The following is a 22,255-nucleotide window of genomic DNA, read 5'->3' on the forward strand; positions in this document are numbered from 1 at the left end:
AGACATCTGTTTGTGAGTAAACTCTCGCTGCAGTAACCTCTGTTGGGAATCTTGACTAAGGCAAGTTTTTTTTGTTGTTTTTTTACAGCTTTGCCAACTTTTGCGAAAAAAGTTGGCAAAGTTCGCAAAGAAGTAGCTGACTTTCCTATACTTGTAGATTCAAGCTGGAGATGCAAGGTCGCAACAGATATTTATGTCCTTGCTTTATCAAACTCCAGTACAGTATAGTTTGGACTCTTTCTCTCTCAATCATATAAGGTGACAGTGCCCACTTCTCTGTCTCTAATTCAACTCACTGCCCATCTGTCCTCTCTCTTCACCACTTTTCCACTTTCTTCTTCATTGCTAAGCCTTTACTCCCTGGTCTGGTGTGGCCTTGGTACAGGGATGGGCAGCCTCTGGCAGTGTGCTGGCACTGGCGAGCCCAGTTTAAATTAGGACCTCAGGTAAATACAGAGATGAAGCAAACAGATGTGTCATGCTCTCTCAGTTTGAACTTTGATTTAACATATTTATTTTGGTCCTCCTTGCTGAGGATGGAAAGATAAACGTGACTGCTACTCTTTGGTGAGTAAGTAGTTATGGGAGTCTAATGATTGCTCACTGCTTAAAGAGGAACTTTCACTCATCCATGTGTGTATAGAGTAAAGCTTGGGACTGAAACACTGAATGGGACATTGCATAACACACTGCTAGAAATAAGTGGTTTGTGGTTTAATATAAGAGAATAAACTGATTCTATTAGCTCTAAGAATATACTACAAAATTCAAAACTCTGCTCAAGACTTCAGTGAATTTTCACTTTGGAAATACTCCTGGACAAACTCCAACTTGTTGTATGAAACAGTTTAACAGAGCTCCACAAGAGGGGGCAAAACCCCCATGGGGAGTCACATCAGTGGGCCAGCAGCCATAATGATACAGGCGTACTAAATCAGTCCAGTTGTTGCTATTGTTTAAATCAGAACAATAATCCAGTTCAGACCTCTCGGGATCACATGCCAATGATTCTATTATACTTTGCAGTTGGATGTATTTATCATTAAATTTCTTTTTTCTCTTTCTGCCTTTCATCTCCCCAGCCCCCCCTCTCACAAACACACATACACACACAGACACACGCACACACACACACCACAGCCACCACCACCCCCTCTCTTTCCCCGCACTGGCTGGTGTGTGTTTCATCTAATTCTCTTTAATGAGGCTCATTTCACTGTCAGGAGTCTAATGATGCTAATTAATTAATCCGCCCACCCGTGTTAAAGAAAAGTCTGTCAACCAGATCCTGCCTTAAAGATAATATATACAGTATCTGTTATGGTTGAGAAAACAAATAACATCGTTTGAAAGGAGTGTTTTTTTATATACATCCAGGCTCTGCATTTCATGTGGCTGCATGGCGTTTTTACATTTACATTTGGAGCATTTAGCTGTAACTTTTATCTGCTAAACAGAGCTACTTAAAGTGGGCAAAACTGTGGATTGAACTCAAAAGCACTAACTGAGGTTGTCAGCTATAAATCATACTTCTGACAATTTTTGTGGGACGGTGGATAATCTGTTTCTGTTGTGTGTTAAAATAAAGAACTTTCTGATGTGCTGTAATATTATAGGCAAAAAAGGGGGAATAATATCATAACAATGAGCGCAAAATCAAAACTTAATCTAATTATTGAGAATCGCCAGAACTGAAATATATTCAAAATACAATAAAGCCTCCAACAGCTAAAAAGAGCAAGATGCAAGCACGTGTTTTGCTAGCGGTCAGATACAAATACACAAATCCTGTGTGTGTAAAAAGAAAGAAAATCCTGATTTGAAACATTAAAAGATGCTTCAGGTCATGAGAAGACTGAAGAATGCAGCAGAAACACCTCACGTGTTTAGGTAAGGTGTTAATGTCAATCTGTGAGTGGTGTAGTGTGTTATTTCCATCCATCTATACACAGGTTACAATGGACACTCATACTGTAGTATTCTATATATCAGTGGTTCCCAACCTGTGGTCAGGGCCCCCCAGAGGGGTTGCAAGATGATCAACAGAACAGGAAAGTCATTTTTATGCTACGTAAAACTATGTTTCTTTTTTTTTTTACAGATTTTGTTTCAATTTCTGCTTTTGACTTGTGAATTATTGTTGATTGCACCTCTAAAAATTATTTAAAGTCCCCCTCCACTAATAAATGTGTTCTGCTTTTTGTTACTTCATTTGGATGTTTGAGCTTCACTGTGAAGTTTGACACTAGAACCTCAACGGTTTAACACATGTATATATAAGCGAAATTTGTGATATCGCAACTAATTTGGAGTCAATTGTGTAGTATACAATTTACACAAGTGTGATGTGGCAACTCGAAACCCCCAGTGCACATACACATACATACATACATAGAGCGAAGCTTTTGGTGAAGTAGAAGAAAATGAAAAATATATTTATATTCATAGATTCTGTGTTTTTCAATGAGGGGGTAGAGTAGATGTCATTTTAAGAATTTGTAATAGGTAACTGAACTTTTCAATGGAAAAACCACGTCAGACACAAAATATTCAAAGCAGAGTATTTTTCCTTTTCTTAAAACATATCTGGAGGGGATCTTTGCTTTTCATCAGAGAAGGAAAAAAAAGTCACTTACTGAACTGCTCCCAACTGGTAGACGTGGCGAAGGGTCACAAGTTGGCATTGCTTTCTTTTAAAGGGTCAAAGGGTCAAACAGGTCAATCCATATCAGTCTGTGGAAGCTCTCTGAAAAGAAAGCATGCACAAATGAAGAACAGTGCATAACATATTTTCTCAAACTGTCATCACAGCTGCAACCTACCATTGCCTGACAACTGCAGCGCAAAAGTGTTATTTATAATTCTTATATGTAAATGGTTTCATCGTCCTCCAAACACAATGACAACTTCAACAATTTCTTTGTCTATGATTGACCACTCAGATTTTAGTATATGTGATCTATTCTAATCAGTGTCAGGTCAACAGCTTTCCAAACAACATGTAGCAAAGTTTGCAGGGGTAGCGCAGTTATAAGCTAATGTAGGTGAAACAAATACATTTTCAGAGAAACTGAATGTAAAATACAGAAATCCAGAGAAGAGACATAAAATCATAAAACTTTGACTACAAGCTCGTTATTATACGGATTCTGCGCCGCTAAGCAGGTTCTTTCTCAAGATATGTAATGTAATTTATAACACATGCTACGTAGTTATTAATTATGCATGCCACATGGATTTTTCCATTTTATTAACATGTAAACTGTTCATCTTAATAGAAAATTACAAGGATAGATCTATAAATGCTGAGTAATGCAGCAATGCAGAGGAAAATCCCTGACATTCTCACTTACATCCGCAAACCTCAGCACATCAAACACCAGTCGATATGATGCAATGATGAATGAGTCAGACTTTTTCTTCCCCACTGTTTATTTTTGGTAATCAGGGTAGACCAGCACTTCTCTGCAGGTTTAAATGTGACACATCTAAATAAAGCTTGATGAAACACTTTGCTCCGTGACTGGTCACAAGATTTACTTGATTTGGAAATGTCAAAAAAAAAGAAATGACATGACACGTAATATTCCATGTTTAGCATTAATACAAACCTTGTATGTTCTGTTGGCTGGTTTATTCTGTTTTGGATACATAAAGGTAACTCAAGAAGGAGAAGGAGGGACTGTGTGTGTGTGTGTGTGAGAGAGAGAGAGAGAGACAGAGAGAGAGAGAGAGTGGCTGAGCAAATCCTACCACACATTGTTCTTGTTTGCACAGACCTTAGCAATTTGTTTGACTCTACTGCTATTGAGGCGAGACATGCTTGCAATCTCTGCATCTGTGTGTGTGCCTGCATGCAAGTATATGTGCATGAGTGTGTGTGTGTGTGTGTGTGTGTGTGTTTGGGTGGAGAGCCCTCATGTCAAACATCTCCTCCTGTAAGCTCGGGGACAATTTTATGTGGTTTGATTTGTGAGGGCCGGAGAAAGCCGACTGCTGTGTTATTCCTCCGTTCTGATTTCCTCTGCCTTCAGACCTTATTTAGACTCATTCTTTTTTCTTTTCATTGCCTCTCATTTGTTCTCAGGCAAGAGAGGGAGGCAAGCATGGTCAACAACAAAAAAATCTCTAAACTTGTCAGAGCGCTGATTTATTGACAAGAACAGCAATGAAAAATCTGCCCTTTTTTTTTTTGCTTTTTTGGGGAGAATTCTTTTTTTCTTTTTCAACCTTTTGGGTTTCTTTGCCAAATGTCTGAGACCTGTCACTTGCCAGGGAGAGTGAGCGATTTCTTTCTTTTCTTTTTTTTCTCCTTTTCTTTTTCTTATTTTTTTCCCTAGCCAAGTAGTGACAGCTACAGAGAAAGGCCAGGGTGGCATGGACTCAGCGGTTTCAGTGGCACACAAGTTGCATTTGATTGGCGCCTGGCTCATGGACCGCGGCCCCGGCCGTGAGTCAGCGACACCGGGCGCAGACATGCACGCGCATCCACTGGACTGTAACATCGTCATGGCAACGGAGGCTAAATGAATGGTGGACTATGTGTTTTCTTCCCTGACTTATACTTGCTCGGACTGATGTTGAAAGTTTTGGAAACCTACAGATTAACTCTTTATGAGGAGATGGAAGAAAAACATGGCAAATAAGCACTAATGTGGCCTCAAATTATCGCTAAAATGTCATTCTGCTCACCTGATCATTATGTTGTGAGAGCAGACTTATGGAAAATGAAAATCGGGGGGTTTTGTGCAGCATTAGAGCATCCAGTCTGTATTAGGAATGAGCTTTGCAAATAGATGACACCATCTTGGCAGATAATCCTCAACTCCATCCAAGCAAATGTAAGAGCTGCTGCTTACATCATGGATCTATCAATCATTCAGAAAACAAGTGTGTTTGCAGAGGCTGACTGAAGAAGGTAAGAACTGTGATGGTGACGTCACTCTGACTGGATCCACTGGTCCTTCATGGAAAAATGACTCCCTGGCTCTGCTTTTAAGAGTCCGTCGAACATGTTTGGTGCCTAAAGAAGACACTGAGGAAAATAAGTAGAGCGGAGGCACATAGACCTGTTTTTCCTGTGCGTCAGTCACCGTGCCTTGTCAGCAAAAAACACAAACATGACGGAATGCAGGTTGTTGCGTAAATAGCAAAAATGGCGCCACGAGGAGTTCCATCCCAACATAAACACAGACCAGTCTGAGGCTACGCTTTCTCTCACACATACACACGCACACAAGAAAATAAGTAAATAAACCACTGGCATCGCTACTGTTGAGTGTGCGTTTCCAGAATCCTGCTGAATCATTATTTCAAAATTTTGAAAGTACAAAGTTGTTGTATTGAAGTTACAACTGCAGTACATGATATTTTGTTATCAGACAAGATGTGTATTTTTAAGCCGCCCCTCCTTCACTTCAACTGGTCATGTTCCTACAACACCTATCTCTCATTTAGTTGAAGTGTTTGCCCTAACACAACATCATGCCTGATGATACAGATAACTGATATCTATAAAGCATCCACAAGCACCGAAGAGGTAAACAGCAACTCTGCTAAACAGAAATCATTTTTTGAACTAAAATCCACTTTTACCTTTCTTTTGTCTTAAAATCTAAAGACAGTATTATTATTATATATTATTATTATGCGCACCTCCTCATTATTGTGTATTGTGCATTACTGTGTATGTGGTGAGTTGCGATGGGTTTACGCAGAAAAGCAGTGAAAGTTCTGGGCTGACCTTTGTCTCTGTTGAACTGAAAGATGCCGATAAACTTATTGCTTGTGTTTCTGAACTTGCAGGATTGTACAATAGACTATTTTATTCATATCGGGGCCAAACAGAAAAGATATCAACATGCACTGTTTGAGTTTCTGAAACATAACGGTCTACTGCGAGCAACATTAGCATTGTCGTTTGTAGGTTTTTACAAGTAGCTTAAGTCCACCATGTAATCAGAAGAGATAAAGGTGGCACCATTTACAGCATTGTTTCTCAACCGGGGGTCCACAGACCCTTAGTGGTCCGTGGTGTAATTGCAAGGAGTCTGTGAAATAATAAAACATATATTTTAAAAAGATCCTATGGCCTTTACAGACATACTGTATTTCCTCAAATAGTGACCAGGGTCCTTATTTACCTCAACTGCAGAAGGTAACAGGCCTTTATTTCTAATTCCTTCTGTCTGATAAGTATAATTGGTCATGTTTTAGTACAAAGCCTCATTTTGATCCGCTCCCTTTAACCCTGTTAAGTTACTGTGTTATGCTGGTAATACAAACTCAACACTTCCTGCATGGGATTCTAATGCCCTCTAGCATTTCAGTGGACAGAAACCATTAATGTCTTAACAAGGCTTTTATTGTGAAACATTTGCAGGAACATGTTGGGGAAACCAAATTGACTTGCAAGGTTCAGCATACGGCATTTGAAGTATAGCTACAAACAAACAAACACAAAGAAGAAGAAGGACTGTTTTTCACTGTAGCAGTAGCAGTATGGCGCATCCATGACAGGTCGGCACCATGGACTAGTCTCTCACATGAGGCAGGTAAACCCCGACATCCATCAACGATGCATGCACTGCATCATTCACAGAGAAGTGTTGCCTTCCAAACGCATGAGCCCAGAACTGGACGACGTTTTGACTGACGTGGTGAAAGTGATTAACTTCATTAAATCATAACCTCTCAAAGCAAAACTGTTCCACAAGCTGTGTGATGAAATGGTCAGTGACCACCATCAGCTGCTGCTATATACTGACGTACGTTGGCTCTTGAAGGAGAAAGCGCAACAGATACTATTCGAATTAAGAGAGCAGGTGCACAATTTTATCCCAGAGCATGCGCATCCTCTGGCTGCTAAACTTCAGGACCACACCTGGTTGGCACACCTAACTTACTTCGCCGATATTTTTAGCCATTTCAATGAGTTAAACACAAGCTTGCAAGGTCATGACAAAACAGTTCTTCAGATATTCATGAGGAAAATTGACATCTGGTGGTGAATCGGGGGATGTCAGTAATTTCCCTCAGCTTAATACTTGGATAGCTGACAGAAACATGAAGCAGAACAAGAAACGGAACAATCTGAAAACTATAAAAATGCACCTGGCAAAGCTGTCAACTAAGTTCCAATCCTACTTCCATGTGTGCTAGACATGACTGGATATGCAGGCCTTTCATGCCCAACAGCATTAATACAGCACCAGAGTGACTCCATGAAAGCCTCATCAACATCTCTTCAGACTGTGGCTTCAGGCTGAAGTTTTCAGAGACATCACTGGCACAGTTTTGGTGCTGCGTGGAGGAGTACCCGGAGTTCGCAAATGATGCTCTCTTTCAGTTGCAGCAATTCGAGTCTACCTACTTATGTGAGGTCACTTTCTCAGCTATGACACACATAAAGACCAAACAATGACACCGACTTCAACTGGAGAGAAGTATCATTACAACTGTTGCCACTATTCAACCCAGGTTACAGAAGCTCATGAGTGGCAGACAAGTGCCAAGTGTCTCATTGATGACTACACACACAGCATCCCTTACCACACACACCCACACACACACCAAAAGTGCAGATGCTTGGATTAAGAACCCTTCACCACACCACACCCACATGACATATACACAGAGGCGAGGATGCTTTGCTTGGAACACACACACACTCTTTCTCCTCTGCCTCTACAGACTAAAGTCACAGGTCTAAACGCTTCGCTCAGAGAGATAATCTCCCAGGTTTCGTTGCTAAAACTGGTTGGAAACAATTAGAGAGTTTGAAAAAAAACCTGCATTGCAAAACCAATCGAAAGTCGTTAGGGTGGCCCTTCATACTGGGGTGGTGACATGCAGTTCACTACATAGGAGAATGAGGGAAGAGCATCATTTCCGGTAAGGTGTGTCCTTGACAGAATGTAAGGGGCGTAGGTTTGTTAGCGGCCGTTCTCACCACCATTCAAGCAACTACCATAGATTTAGAAATCCCCAGACTTTGGTAGAAACTACTACAGACACACAAAACTAATAGACTTAATTATATGATATTCATTGAAATCTCATATTCATGTTTACCTTTGATCTTGAAGAGCGCATAAATATACTGTATTGTTACATTTCTCTGTAAGCTATGATATTTGTTTCAATTTCAAATTTGGTGTTGTCTTACATGTTGCTCATACATATACTGTTTTAAGCAGTTGTACTACAATAAAGCAATGTAGGTTTTCCCTATAATTAGGGGGCGTGGGGTCAAAATATGCAGGGGGTCCAGTACTCAAAAAAGGTTGAGAACCACTGGTTTACAGCACCACTGGGAGTTCCAGAGCAGTGAATCAGTGCACCAACCAACGCAAAACGTGCAGCACTAGAGCCTTGTTTTTCCACTCTAATATCAATATGCCTTAGCAGCATAATGACTGAAGTCAGATGACATTAAGAATGTAAGATAAACCCATAGTGTGCTAGCGTCTTGCTATACCCACTCAACCTCACACTGCATCAAACTCCTAACCCTGGCAGTGTTAGTGTCGTGGCAGAGACCTCACTCACCGCTGATGCCTGACATCAATCTCAGTTGATCCTGCGATCCAGCCCTGGATGTGAGTCAGCAGCTTCCTGTAAGTGCTGTTGTTTTACCACTACACATAATCACCGCTGTCAAACGTAAGTCACCGAATACCCACCATTAACGTCTCTATTATAGTTTCTTCCATTCTGTCCATCTCACTTTTTCCCTCATTCACAGGAATCATACTTTCATAGCAGCACTAAATCATTCGTGTATTGGGGGATCTGTATTGTTTGGAAAGGGTCATAAATCTGGAACTGATGATGGAAAGTGTGTATAGGGATTTAATTGGGCTGCAGTCAGCTGCAGAGCTTCAGTACAGGGGAAGTTCACATGTTAAAAACCTCTGCTACTTTTACTGTATTGAACTATCAAGTGCGGTGAAATGCATTTCCATAAATATTCATGATATTTGTATGCAATTTAAAGTTTCTTTGACAAAAAAGTTGAGTTATAATGTGGAGGATTTGTTAGGACTAATGCAAAGAAAGTTTAAGTCCTTGTATGTGTGTGTGTGAGTGCACGTGCAAGACTGTTTACCCATATGTTCGTGGGTGCACACCTCTCTGCGCTCTGATCTGCAAATGGAAGCGTTTACATTTTATCACCTGCTTACTTTGACGGCATGGTAATTTCAGTGGCCTAAGAAAATAACTGACCAATTGCCGATAATTGTTAGAGATGGCAGCCATGTTGGGTGAGGGGTTAAAGGTCGTTGGCGACAGACTGTTTGCCAGCTGTGGATGGGTCAAGAGGGATTAAGTCTGAGGGACGGTCGGTAAAAGCAGAGTGAGTTGGGAAGCAGAGTTGTTTAAAACAGGAATGCTATGAACATATGCCAGTATGAGAAACCAGTATGGGGTTTTTATCATTAGTTTATCAAATAAATTAGAAAGAAAAAAGAAAGAAAAACAATCAAATACAGTAGATTTCCATGGGCCCTAAAACTCCAGCTTTACTGTGTGTCAACTAGTTTGTGTCAATTAAATTAAAAATGTATTTGGCAATATGCACCATTAAAGCTAAATATATACAGAGAGATACACGCCTTAAACTAGACTCAGATTTTTGAGGGTCCACCTTCCTCTTAGAAGGTCCCATGTCAAATTCTAGTTTAAACACCTTCATTATTTAAGTTTTACACTTGCATATTTGCTAATCAAATTACCATCTAAACCTTGGTCAGGGAATATTCAAGCATTGGAGCACTCTTCCATCTCTAAAACATGTTATTACCAGAGACACTTCCTTTAACTTTAAGCTGCTGATTTTTCAATCATTTACTAGAGGTGTAAATTGCAAACCGATTCGCTGATTTGAATTGTAAGTCACAACAGTGATCACATTACCATCCCTGCCTTGTCATTCAGCCCTGATTCTGACTGCCTCCAATTCAGTAGTTTGTCCAGTTTGTTGCTACTTTAAACTGCTGTGTTCAGGTGAGTGCAACACCAGGCCTATTCAGCACTGTTTTAAAGGTTAAAAGCTCAGCACACACTTATTTGGGATAGTAATCACATTATGATTTCTTTTTATGTGGGTTTTGCCTTTATTTAATAAGCTTTTAACAAGGAAGTAACACACTGTGTATCATGGCTGAGCCGACAACCACCAGTGAGGAGCTCTGCTGCTAAAAGCTACTGATACGGTCAGAGACAATGGTGATTCAGTACAGCAAGTTCAGTTTAAAGATTCTGTGTCAAAAATGTGTTTGTACATGTACCTAATTTCTACCTCTGCTCTTCAACAAGTACTGAATACAGTATATCAAGAGTTTTGATGGCAACAAACAGTGGTTTTAGTCTTGCTGTAAAGAATTTACATGTATGAAATGCTTTACATTTCACGGCCCTTAAATGTTTAAAAGTGATTATAGATGCCATGTTTGCTGAATGTTTTAAGTTTTACCAGAGGAGTGAGACAGAAGAACAACTGAAGTGGCTTAAGATGAAAAAAAAAAAGAAAATAAGTGACAACAAAACCACCCTGGAAAAGAGAGCGTCTCCCTCTCTCTCCATTAATGTTTGAGCGTCTGCCACTTCTGACCACCATGTGGTTTTAAGACTAATCCCACACTGAGCAACACTGTAATGAGTGTTTCCATCGATGCAGAAACAGAGATGAGTGTGAAGAGCTTTTAGAATCTCTTAAAGTCTTGTATGGTTGACAGTAGATTTGTATATATATACATACTGTATACTGTAGAGTATAAACAAACAATGGGAGCTAACCGCACTGCAGCATCAAACCTTCGAGGGATTCCCACAGTGAAACAGAATCCCTGATCATCAGTTTGTGAGGGCTGCTTTACATAAAGAGGCAGAAACTGTAAATTCTCTCCATTGCCATTTGAGTGTCAGTCAACTCTGACCACTGAGTTTGTGAGGCCAGGCCCACAGAGAGCTGCAGAGTGTAATCAGTGCTTTGATTTTCCTCTGGCGGCGAAGTGTAATCACAGACTGCGGCACCACAGCGCGGTCGCCTCTCCATCTCCTGCTGACGGCCCTGTGACAGCTAAATACCCAGGTCCATGTAGTCACATTAGTCTCTTTCTGATTGGCTGGCTGAGTGTGGTTAAGCTGCTTAATTCCGCATCATGTCTGGGTGGTTGGCCTAGCTCTCGCAGCTCGCTGTCATGTGGTTGGCAGATACAACAAACAAACACACCAACACAGGATTAAAGTACAAACTTCTGTGCTTTGATTGAAAAGTGCCCAATTTCCTGTACAGGAAATGACAAGTTTTATATTTAAAAGAAAAAAACATCTTAAGCTCTTAAGCAATTTGTAATATGTATTGCAACTCATTTCAGTAATTACTTTGAAATAAAGAGTTGTAATTATCTTTTTCCTGTACCCACTTTCCCAAACTGATTTCATGAATATTTAATGTTCCAAACATTCCCAGAATGCCTTTCTACCACCCAGTGGTGTACACAGTATCTGTAGGTACCACATCATGGTGACAGCAAGAGTGCAGGTTTATTTCCAAATAAGCAAAGCTGATTGCTCTACCATGCACATAGAGATGTGTCTCTGCCTTTTCTAAAATAGATTTCTCCTTGTCTTTTCTTTCTTTGTAGTCAAGTCACCAATAGTAATGAGAAAACATCATCAATCAACAGATCAGACCTAGGAATTTAGGTTACATCACAGACAGCTGTTTCTAAAAGCAGTACAAGGTCCCTAAACTGCCAAAATAAAACATGAGGACTATTGAATGTAGAATATGTTGCTCATTATCCTGTGAGACAGTCACATTAGCATGGAGAGGGAATGAAAAGGCTGTTTTTGCTCCCAAAACTACAGAGAAAGAAACAACTGACATATATTGTATTATAAAATTGACATGGTAAAGCAAACAGTTGCCTATTTACACATCCAGCAGACATAAAACAACTTAAGTATTCACTTTGAAATTGTGTTTACTTGATGAATGTACAATAAGTGCAGTATTCACTCTCCTTTTAGCTCTGTTTTGGTCTCCACCAACTCCAGAGGGAAATACAGACGGAAGACAAATTAAAGGAAAAACCATCATAAAGTGTTTTAGTAAGATGTTGGGCCACCATGTGCAACCAGAACTGCTTCAGTGCACCTTGGCATAGATTCTACAAGTCTATGAAACTCTACTGGAGGGATGGAACAACATTCTTATTCCCTCATTTGGTGTTTTGATGATGGTGATGTAGAGTGCTGCATACCAAAATCTCCCGTGGTATTTTATGATGTCTTTCACATAGATCTAAATTAGTCAATGTTCTTATTGAAACACCAGTCAGTTGAACAGTCTTTGTGACTGAAGCTGCTGCCCTCCGTGCCCCAACAATCAACCCTCTTTCAAAGTCACCTAGATATTTTCCTCTTGTCATCTTGATACAAAATCAGAATCAACTGGGCCTGCTCAGTGTTCTTATACATACCACAGAACACGATTGGATGTTGAAATTTGATTGATGTGAAATTTGTCATCCGTCTGTATCTTGCTCTTAAGGGTCTAGTAAGTAAGTAAGTAGCGTACAGTGGGTTTATTGGGTTTTTTTCTGAAAAGAGCTGAAGCTGGGAACAAGGGTGATGAGAGCAGCAAAACTAAACCAAAACAGTAAAGTTGTGGGCTGTAGAATCAAAACAATACTCTAGAGCTAAGGGAAACTATAAAGCTACTAATAATTCTCTGTGGATTTGTCGCTATGAGCAACTTCTCTCTCTCACAAACATTACAGACATTACATTCATTTGATCAGCTTTAAAGCCAGAGTGAACACAGTGTGAAACTCTGTGAGCATGTACATCAGTGACATGACTCATTAGGGGACTGAAACAGTCTTCTCTGCTGTTTTGTGGTCAGACCTGAGAGTGAACCAGTAAACTCTAACATAGACCAAGTGTCTGCTTGAAAGTTTTCATTCTTGCTATTTTTAAATGTCCTCTAAGAATGGTATGCTTTGCATTTTGCAGTACAATGGCTACAAGTGTATTTTTTCACCTTTGAGCTGAATTGCAGTCGAAGGGAAGCTGTTGTCTCCTCATGAAAAAAGAACGAAAAGTCAGTGGCCGGCTCTCCAGTCTCCCTGACGACAGGCTGCTGTTAACACCACAAGGAGCTTTTTCCACATTTCTACATGAGGTTTTGTCATTCAACATCAAGCTTGATGCCAGTGGATCAATATCCGCAATGTTTTGATGATTTCGGTAGAAAATTGTAAGTACATCACATCTGTCTTCACATGGCAAGTTTTGGGACATAATTTACATGAAATTACAGTATATGCTCCTTCTAAATATCCATATTTAGCCCCTCCACCCTTCATCTCTAAGATTGTCAGTCCAAGTCCGAGGGAGACACCCGGCCCAGACGAGGCAACCTCTTGGCACTCACTTCCGAGTCTGGGTGCCTCGAGGACTGGGTAGCTTGCAGACATTTGGCCCCTGTGGCTCCAAGGCTTCCAGGTTCGTGTCAAGATCCAGCAAAGGAGCAAAACTACCCCACCCTCCATCTCTGAGACAGAAAAGAGTGGCTTATACTTCTTGGAGAGCTGAGAATAGAGGGGAATAGATAGAATTACTCCTGTGCTACACATCATGCCCGCTGGCCCTCATGCCATAGATGTAGACGCTCGATAGTGGTTTAGTCTCGCTGGTTAGTCACGGCCTGACTCACCTTGCTGACAGGGAAATCATGAAGCAGCTTGACCGCTGCTGTTGTCAGGTTGTCTGGCAGCACCACTGGTCATGAAGGTTGCAAAGTCACAGCTTCTGACATGTAATCCTACCTCTAAATTGGTCTCAGTGCTCAACTATGAGGCTACAATTCAGGGAAAACTTTAATTCAATGTATCTTTTGCATTATGGCATGACTAGTCATTAGCTATTAGTACTGTGGATGAATTATGAGTCATATCTCCTGTTGATGAGCCAAAGGTATGACAGTATCCATGGCTTTGTTAAGAAAATGCTTGTTAGTTACTTACCCTAACATTTAGAGGTAGCTCTATATGTTGTAATATTTGGAGATTTTGGAAAGAACAATAATCTCTGAGGTAGCAGTTTAATGACATGTTGTTGTTAACAGTGCCAGTGTGGCTTAATTGAAGTTCATGGCAAAAGCTTTGGAGGAAAGATTCTCATATTTTTTACTGATCCACTTTCCCCACAGTGGTGCACCTCTATTACTCACCACTCTTCAAAACCTATTTCCCCCATTGACGGAAAGTTGGATATGTCCAATAAGTTACTCCCCAATTATTGTGTTCTGTGTTTGGCATGTCAACAGTTTCATTCACTCACTGCGCTGCTTCCCCGTTAACTCCACCCACAGTTACAACACCGTCACTTTGTTCTCATCCAATGAGGCGTTTTCATTGCTTCCTTATTCTAATGTTGCATTGTCATCTTGTGCGTAGTCTCTTTCCAAACATCCATCAGAAAATCTGAAAAACTGTGACCCCATTTACACTTCAAATGTCTCAAAACCAGATGCCATTTAATACACTTTCGTATATACTTAACCACATATACTGTATGTCTCCTTTAGCCAGATCATAAATCTGTTTCCACTGCCTTGGTCTTCCCAAGTTAAATGCAAATCAGAGAAGGCCCCACAATCATAGAGGGAGTTATACCTTCTGTACTTGAAGGGGTTTTGTAAAAGTTGGAAATCCAGATCTCGACTACCTTGTGCACCTTAGTTAGAACACTCATAGCTTAGCTAGGAAGCTAACAACTATTCATAAACAATAACATAAATAACTTGCACAAATGGAGGCAAAACCACCTCCCAAAGTGACTTAAGCAGTCAGTCCATTATGGCATTTGCACTTGACTTTTAAGCTATGGGGCAGCTATAAAATCCAGCCAAGATACATGCAAGTGTGATGGAGTATAAGGTACTCTAGACATACTGTGGGTAACTTTGGTTTAGTCAGGGATGTCAGAGACAGGCTGAACTGTGGTACAAAGCAAGAAGAAACTGAAGTTAAAGTGCATCCTAACTAAACTAAATTTGTGCCATGCAGTTAATTTTGTTCTTGGTAATCTCAATCTTAGAAGATGTGCAATAGACATGTGCTTGTTTCTGACTCAAGACTCGCTGTTCTTCCATTGTAAACAGTTTCTGACTGCTCAGACAAGACCAGTGATGACATACAGTCTATGATACTAACTCAACACCTTTGTAAAAATTTTTTTTTTTTTTTTTTCAATTTTAAGCCTTTATTAGATATGCAACAGTTACTTGATGATTGGAAATGAGGGGAGTTGAACCACAGACGTTATGATTATATGGCAATGCATCTTAACCAGCAAACCAGCAGGGCGCATCGGTAACTTTTTTCTGGATCTCTGCTGAGTGACAGAGCAACTAATCATAATTGTTGATCCAGTGTCAACCTGGAATAAATAAAAGAGGCCTTTTTTAGGACTATATATACACACACACACACATATATATGGAGAATAAACAGATATTAATCTATTTCAGTGGATACTGATTTATTTCATGAATTTAATTTAGGGAAAGATATTTCTATTTTTCATTTGATTATTTAATTTCTTATCACTATTTTGTCAAATTTGAAATGTATGAATTAATGAATAGCCTATTATATTAAAGCTGGAATGCGGGACTTTTGTCTCCCCCTTCTGGCAGTGAGACTAAAGGGAGGTGTTCAGATGTGATTGCCTGAGTACAAAGACGTTACTAGGACAAGGGGAGGAAATTTCTCTTCATTTGATAATGTTAAAAGTAAAGTTACACTTCTTTCGGCTTCCCGAGAGACAGCAGCTGTGGTCAAGCGAGCTAGAGAGTGAATGAGGAGGGGGAGCAATGGTAACAAGGAAGCCAGTGAATCAGATCAATGAAATGGTATTTTCAGATTGTTTCACAGCAGTTACGTTCTAGAGCACAAATAAACACCTGAACACCCCCCGACACCTCCACTCAACCCTGCAGCGATGTGCTGAGAGCCTGATTTAGTCTGAATGTAGTCTGACACAGGCATGCAACACATTCTCATGCACACCTTGAATGACAGGCACACAGAGAGGGCTGGTAAAAACGGATATGTGTTGATGGTTCTGGCCAAAAAATGTATTTTTTGACGGCCAACCGGGATTTGTCCCAGTATGCCCAATGCCCAGTACATACTGTTGCGGCTGTAAAATGGTGGATAAATTGTTTTGAACGTCACACAACCCCAGCGAAATGATTCGTTTCATTATCAGAATTTGATCCATTTGGAGCCGCACAATTAACGGCCAAACGGCCAGCACGGGAATGTCGCCCCCGACATGAGATTTAAAAACTCCATACACTGTGAAATGCAGAGAGATTTATCTGGTGGTGAAAGACTTAATCAGCATTGTGTGAACTTGAATGAGGGCTTGAATGTAACAGACATTCATTTTTATGTAAAGGTTCCGCACTGCAGGTTTAACATAATTATGACCCCTTTGTTGGTTCTGGTCCACTTGTGCAATATGTTTTTCCCTAGCTCTTTTCCAGTCTTGTTGAGTCACAGAAACAGTACATTCTTCCATGTGCAGTCAAAGCATCATGGCTCAGACCCTCGTACTCAGTAATATTAATGTTCAAGGAATCCTGGCTTAATCTTCGCCATGGCTGTTTTACGGCACTTTCTGGCCACAGCAGTCCATTTGTGATCCACATGCATTGTATTCCAGTTGTGCGTGTATTGTAGAAGAGCCTCCATGTGAACTCTACTACACTAAATATGCCACAATTTAGGTCGCGAACAGTGTGGACTGACACTAGGGGTGGAAAAGGTGCTATAGACCGATTAATGATTGCTCCTTTAAGAATGACATTTTGTGTTTTTCCTTTCTTTTCCTCTTGAGGTAAGACTTACTGGTAGTGATGTTTTTGCAGCTTTGTTTGGTTTAGTTTAGTATTTCCCCTTTTATCCAAGGCACTTTTATATTCATTGTTCTTTCTTAACTGGACCTCAGTGAGCCTTCATACACTCTGGGCTTTTATTTTTCTGAGAATAGATCTTTGTGATCTATATACAGCATACAGAAATGTCCATGAGTGTTTTTATCAACGGTCTGTATAATTTGTGTCATCATCGTTAACACTATATTGTCACATTAAATACAAATGCAATCGTAAAGTTCTGTGTTTTCAAAACTAACATGCCTTATCGTATCCTTTTTATTTTTCCTTTTATTTGACTGTTATTTAAATTTACTTTTCTTTATTATTTTTTTAAAGGTTCCCTCCATACATGTTTTAAGATGTATATAAAACACTATACTTTGCATAGTAATTTGTGTCTAATATGGTTTTTCTACAAAAAATCCCAGAATCTATGAATATGCAAATATATTTAATTTCATAAGTTTAACTGCAAAACTTCAAATTTTTGCTTTTTTTCTTGTGTAACACTCAATACTTCCACCTTTTCAGCCTCTAAAAATCCTTCAAATTAAAGAATCAAAATGGGAAAAATCATTCTTTGGTCGAACTGCTCACAGCTTGTGTCACAGGTACACTGATTTTATCAAAAAGGTTGGGAAGCACTGATCTAAAATATGATTCAGAAAAAAAATTCTCCAAGGAAAACGCTATGGCAGGATTTGAAAATAAGCCACATCAGTCAAGCTGTATCACACATATTAGCACCTGCTTTAAAAGAGATGTGACTCAGCTGATGGCAGGTGTGTGATAGGAAAACTGGACAAATTGCAGAGGAACACTGAAGCTCCAATTTGAAAGACTCAACATGAATACAGATGATTACTCACACATTCATTCACAATGAGAACATCATCCGCTGCTCTTGTACCGTGACAACTCCTCCTCCGTTAACACTTTCTTTTAATAAGCCTCACAGTCAACATGAACAGCAGCTTTGGATGACAAAGTGAGTGCTCGAGACAGTATAGGAAAATTAGGAGAACGGTTAAAAAAAAAAAAAAAAGCAAAAATCACTTCTTAAAGTGACCCCAGTGGGCCAATGTTTTCCTGATCTACCGGCACGCTGCTTTGATATGTTTTACCCATGATGGGAGAGAGACACAGAGAAAGACACAGACCCCACAATTGGAGGAAAGAAAATGTGTTTCCCAGAAGCCAGACGTGCAGAGTGCTCCGCTGGAGCAGCTGCTGGAAGCATCAGGGGTTGTGGATGCTTGTAAGGCTGCATTGCAAGGTTGTCCCTCAGGTCCCCTCAAGTACACCCCCCAGTGTGCCAACCCGCTTTAGTTTACATCCAATCCCACATGTCTGCTTTACTCTCCTCCTCTCTCAGCCTTCTTTCTCACTCAATAACTATCAGTCTTCCTCCTCCTTTGCCAGTTTTTTCTTCTACAACTTCTTTCCAGCATCCGTCCCCCATTCGGCGAACTTTGCCCTCCTTCAATCTCCCTCGGTCCCACCAACCTTTTAGTCCCATCCATCCACCTCTCTTATCCCTCCTCGTGTTTACGCGCCCCCCCTCCATCTCCCTCTTACTCCCTCGCCACAGGGGTGAGGAAGAGGGGGAGGCAGCCAGGGGAGATTAATGCATCTACCACAACTCCTGAGGAGCTGGATCAGTATGTCTGGCTGTTAGCAATGACTTTTTCATGACTGGTGCAGTCTGGGGACAACAGGACACATTTAGCTAAAAGTTATATTTGTCACACTGACAAATGACGCTGGGGAGAAGGATGGCGAGAGGGGGGGAAAGTGTGAAAGGGGTGGATGGAGAAATGGAAAGCTGCTGGTGATACTCAACTGTAAAGGTCTCTAAGAGTATTTTAGACACCTTAGTTAAATTAAATAATGCTCGCTGTGCTATGATCATTTAATTTTATTTCACTTGCGGTTTCTCTGCTGCAGCTTGGAGGCCGTCACATATAAATTCTCCACATTCAAGACTGTAACATCATTTGTTGTGATATGTTGAAGTGAGCTGCAATGATTTTCATAGTAAATTTACAAGTCCAGTCGACTGTGTTAGTGGGAATGTAACCAGTAAATTAGATTTTTATTACTTTGGATTGCCAGCATCAGTCAATTTCACACTTGCAAGCAATTCCCACATGTCCAATGTCCAATAATTACTTCTGACGTGAGTGGATTTTCCTGAGTCTGATACAAACACAGCATTAGCCCCACAAGACACGTCCATAAATCATACTGCAGTCATATTTTTGAATACTTACATTTAACAGGAATGCCATAATGTTTTGTACTGATACTAGTTAGTCATTTAGGAAGTACAAAGTGACACAGTAGTTAAAGGAATAATTCAACATTTTCTGAAATACACTTGTTTGTTTTCTTGCTAAGAGTTATGTGAGAAAACGGGTATCACTCTCATGTCTGCATGCTAAATATGATGCTACTGCCAGCAGCTAGTTAGCGTAGCTTAGCATAAAGGCTAGAGGAAGGGGAAACAGCTAGTTGGTACATGTCAAAGGTAAAAAAAAATTCCACTTATCAGCACCTCTAAAGGCTCACTAATTAACAAGTTATATATTACACACTGACTTCCTGGAGTCTTGACATTTATAACTTGCACATTGAGAGACTCTAGGAAGTCACTGCACCCAGCCAAGAAATAGGTGAGAACATAAACCACAATTTTTGGAAGGTGCTTGTTGATGGAACTTTTTGGACAGTGCCAGGCTAGCTGTTTCCACCTACTTCCAGTCTTTATGCTAAGTTAACCATCTCCTGGATGGAGCTCGATATCTTTCTTTAGATCTAACTATTGGTAAGAAAGCTCATAATCAAATTTCTCATGATTTAATTATTAGGAGCATTTAATTTCCAGTATCTTCCAGTGACTTTTTTCTTTTTATTGTCTACCACTGAACTATCTAGCCACTAAATGTGTACTGAAAGAACATATTCTAGATTATAATAACTAAAGTTTATGGCCCAAACCACTCCCTGCCCCATATGTCCTTGCAAAGATGTAAAAGTTAGACTTACTAATACTTGCCAACTGAACTGGCAAGTGAATTTGAAGGGTATTGTATGTTGAAAGATATTTAGGCTGCAAAATACAACAAAAAAGCTCTCCGTGGACTCTGACAAATAGCTCTGCCGAACTCCTGGACCCATGAGTTCATTTCCGAAACACCAGAGTGCTTTAAAAATTTGCTTCGATTGAAGTAGTTGAGTGTACAGGCTTCAGCAAGAACAATATTTATATTTTCCCCTTACTGTAAAAGGGATACTTTAAATTCAGCCGTCACGGCCCATTGATGGGAAAATTCTGTCCGTGTCTGTCTGTCTGTCTGCCTGTTGGCAGAGATTTGTGGGATTCTCTTTCCTGGAGATGAAATCTACCTCAGCGGGGCAGATTTGGGTCAAAGAAAGAGAAAATCTTTACTACCTCTCTGTTTGCCTTTTATTTCTCTAAGTAAAATCTCTTCTGTAGACACATACATGATCACATTTATGTCTCTGTCATACACGATCACTCGTCGTGACTGCTGATAGTTTTTGGTCAAAGGAAATTTACACTGAGTTTAGTTTTAGACGCACTCTCCTGCATTGTATGAGACCATATGGTGAGATGTGAGAGAAAGAATTCTTTATGGCAAATTAAGGCATGTCTGCTCTCCTGTTTGGTTTATAACGAGGGTTTTATGAAAAGGTTTGTTTATCCATTTATATTCTGTGCCAAACACCACAACCACAAATTGTTTGGTTAATATTTCTAGACCAGACTGGCTTCTTCCTTTAAAACCTTCCTTTTGTTCAACGGGGTGCCTAAAGGTGACTCAAGTGTAATAGTACACCACATTTTCTTCCTTGTTGTCAATCATTTTGTTAAAATTCTTATTATTTCTGCCTAAGTGGAATGATTGATTTACATTAACAGCAGTGGTAAATAGAAACCTACACGCTGTCACTCCCTCTTACAGTGTTACTGTGAACCAGTAGCTCCTGTCGTTGCAGAGGTGTTAGGCAATGTGTGTTAGTTCACTTCTGGTTTAATGTTACATTGGAAAGATATTTAGAAAGATAGAAATATTGACTGTCTTCCAGGGAAAATGCAACGAAACAGGAGTAGGAGTCGAGTAGGAAACAATGATAGCTGCTAACCCAAAGGGTTCTGAAGTAGTTGTCAATCAATATGATGTCATGCTACGTGCTTTTTAACATGAACATCATGTGAAACACGCCTGAAAAGTTCAGGAAAAATATTGTAAGTGGATCTTGAGTCAGTATGGTTTTGTCCAAAGATGCCATGGATGAAATCATAACAGCTACTGAGCTCTGATGTCAACAAATCAATCTCTTCTAACAACTAGAGGATGATATGATATGGTTGAAAGCCCTGGAGAAAACTAGTAAGTGTACCCTCAGTTGGGATTATATTGTCAAACTATTATTTTTAAGGCTTTCAAGAATGAATTTTCACGCTTAATCTTCTTAACATGTTTATGGTCAAACTGAAGTCAGCTTGCACACTGCTGATTCAGATTTTCAAAACATTCAACTACGTTCAAATGTTAGAAATGTCCAAGTTAAATTGAGCAATTCTATAAAAGCATGGGGAATAGGTCTTTTTGCTGGGAAAAAGTAAACTTTGAGGTGTGCTTGTGTCTTCCTGATTTATTAAAATGTTGGACATACACACCTTAGCTAATTTGACTTCCACATGTAAAAGAAATGCCAGTGTATAAAACAGAGATAATAACAGGAGATAAACAGCAGTTTAAACAACACAAGTAATAAAACCGTAAAACAGTGTGTTGTTACAGCTGATATTAACAAGCAGCAACCACCACGACTGGTTAAACCATTGACGTGTTAAGTTGCTGTTCCTCTAATACTGCTGGTTCTAAAAGGTCTCTAACTAGGTAGGATCCCTTGAAATATGTTTTGGGGAGAATTTGCTTTGAAACACAAACTGGAGCTTCTGTAAGAAACTAAAGTTTCAAGTTCTTTATTGTTACATCTCATTACACAAGTATAAGAAAGTAAAAATCTTAGGTTTCAGTTCCTCAGCAATGCAGTAAGGAAAAAATTAAATATTTAATATTTGAATATGTATGTATGTAAAGTGCAGTTTGCATGGGTCCTGCCTATAACAAATAGAAATTGTATTAAATGGACAGGATTTGTAATTCCTTAACATTTTAGTTATATTGACCAGGGGCGTACTCAGTTTTGTTATATATGTGTATGTACAAATGTATGTGTTTATGAATGTGTGTGTGA

General features: G+C 39.8%; 1 long non-coding RNA gene across 1 annotated transcript in view; it reads right to left on the reverse strand.

Moving 5' to 3' along the window:
- Window positions 1-2,642: 2,642 nt before the first annotated feature.
- LOC137171550 (uncharacterized) overlaps window positions 2,643-22,255 on the reverse strand; it is a 42,844-nt gene continuing 23,231 nt past the window's right edge. The window contains exon 3 of the long non-coding RNA XR_010924785.1: window positions 2,643-2,746. This is a non-coding gene — a long non-coding RNA (uncharacterized lncRNA). The remainder of the gene's footprint in view (window positions 2,747-22,255) is intronic.

This window comes from Thunnus thynnus, chromosome 20, assembly GCF_963924715.1.
Source record: "Thunnus thynnus chromosome 20, fThuThy2.1, whole genome shotgun sequence".
Lineage (NCBI taxonomy): Eukaryota > Metazoa > Chordata > Actinopteri > Scombriformes > Scombridae > Thunnus > Thunnus thynnus.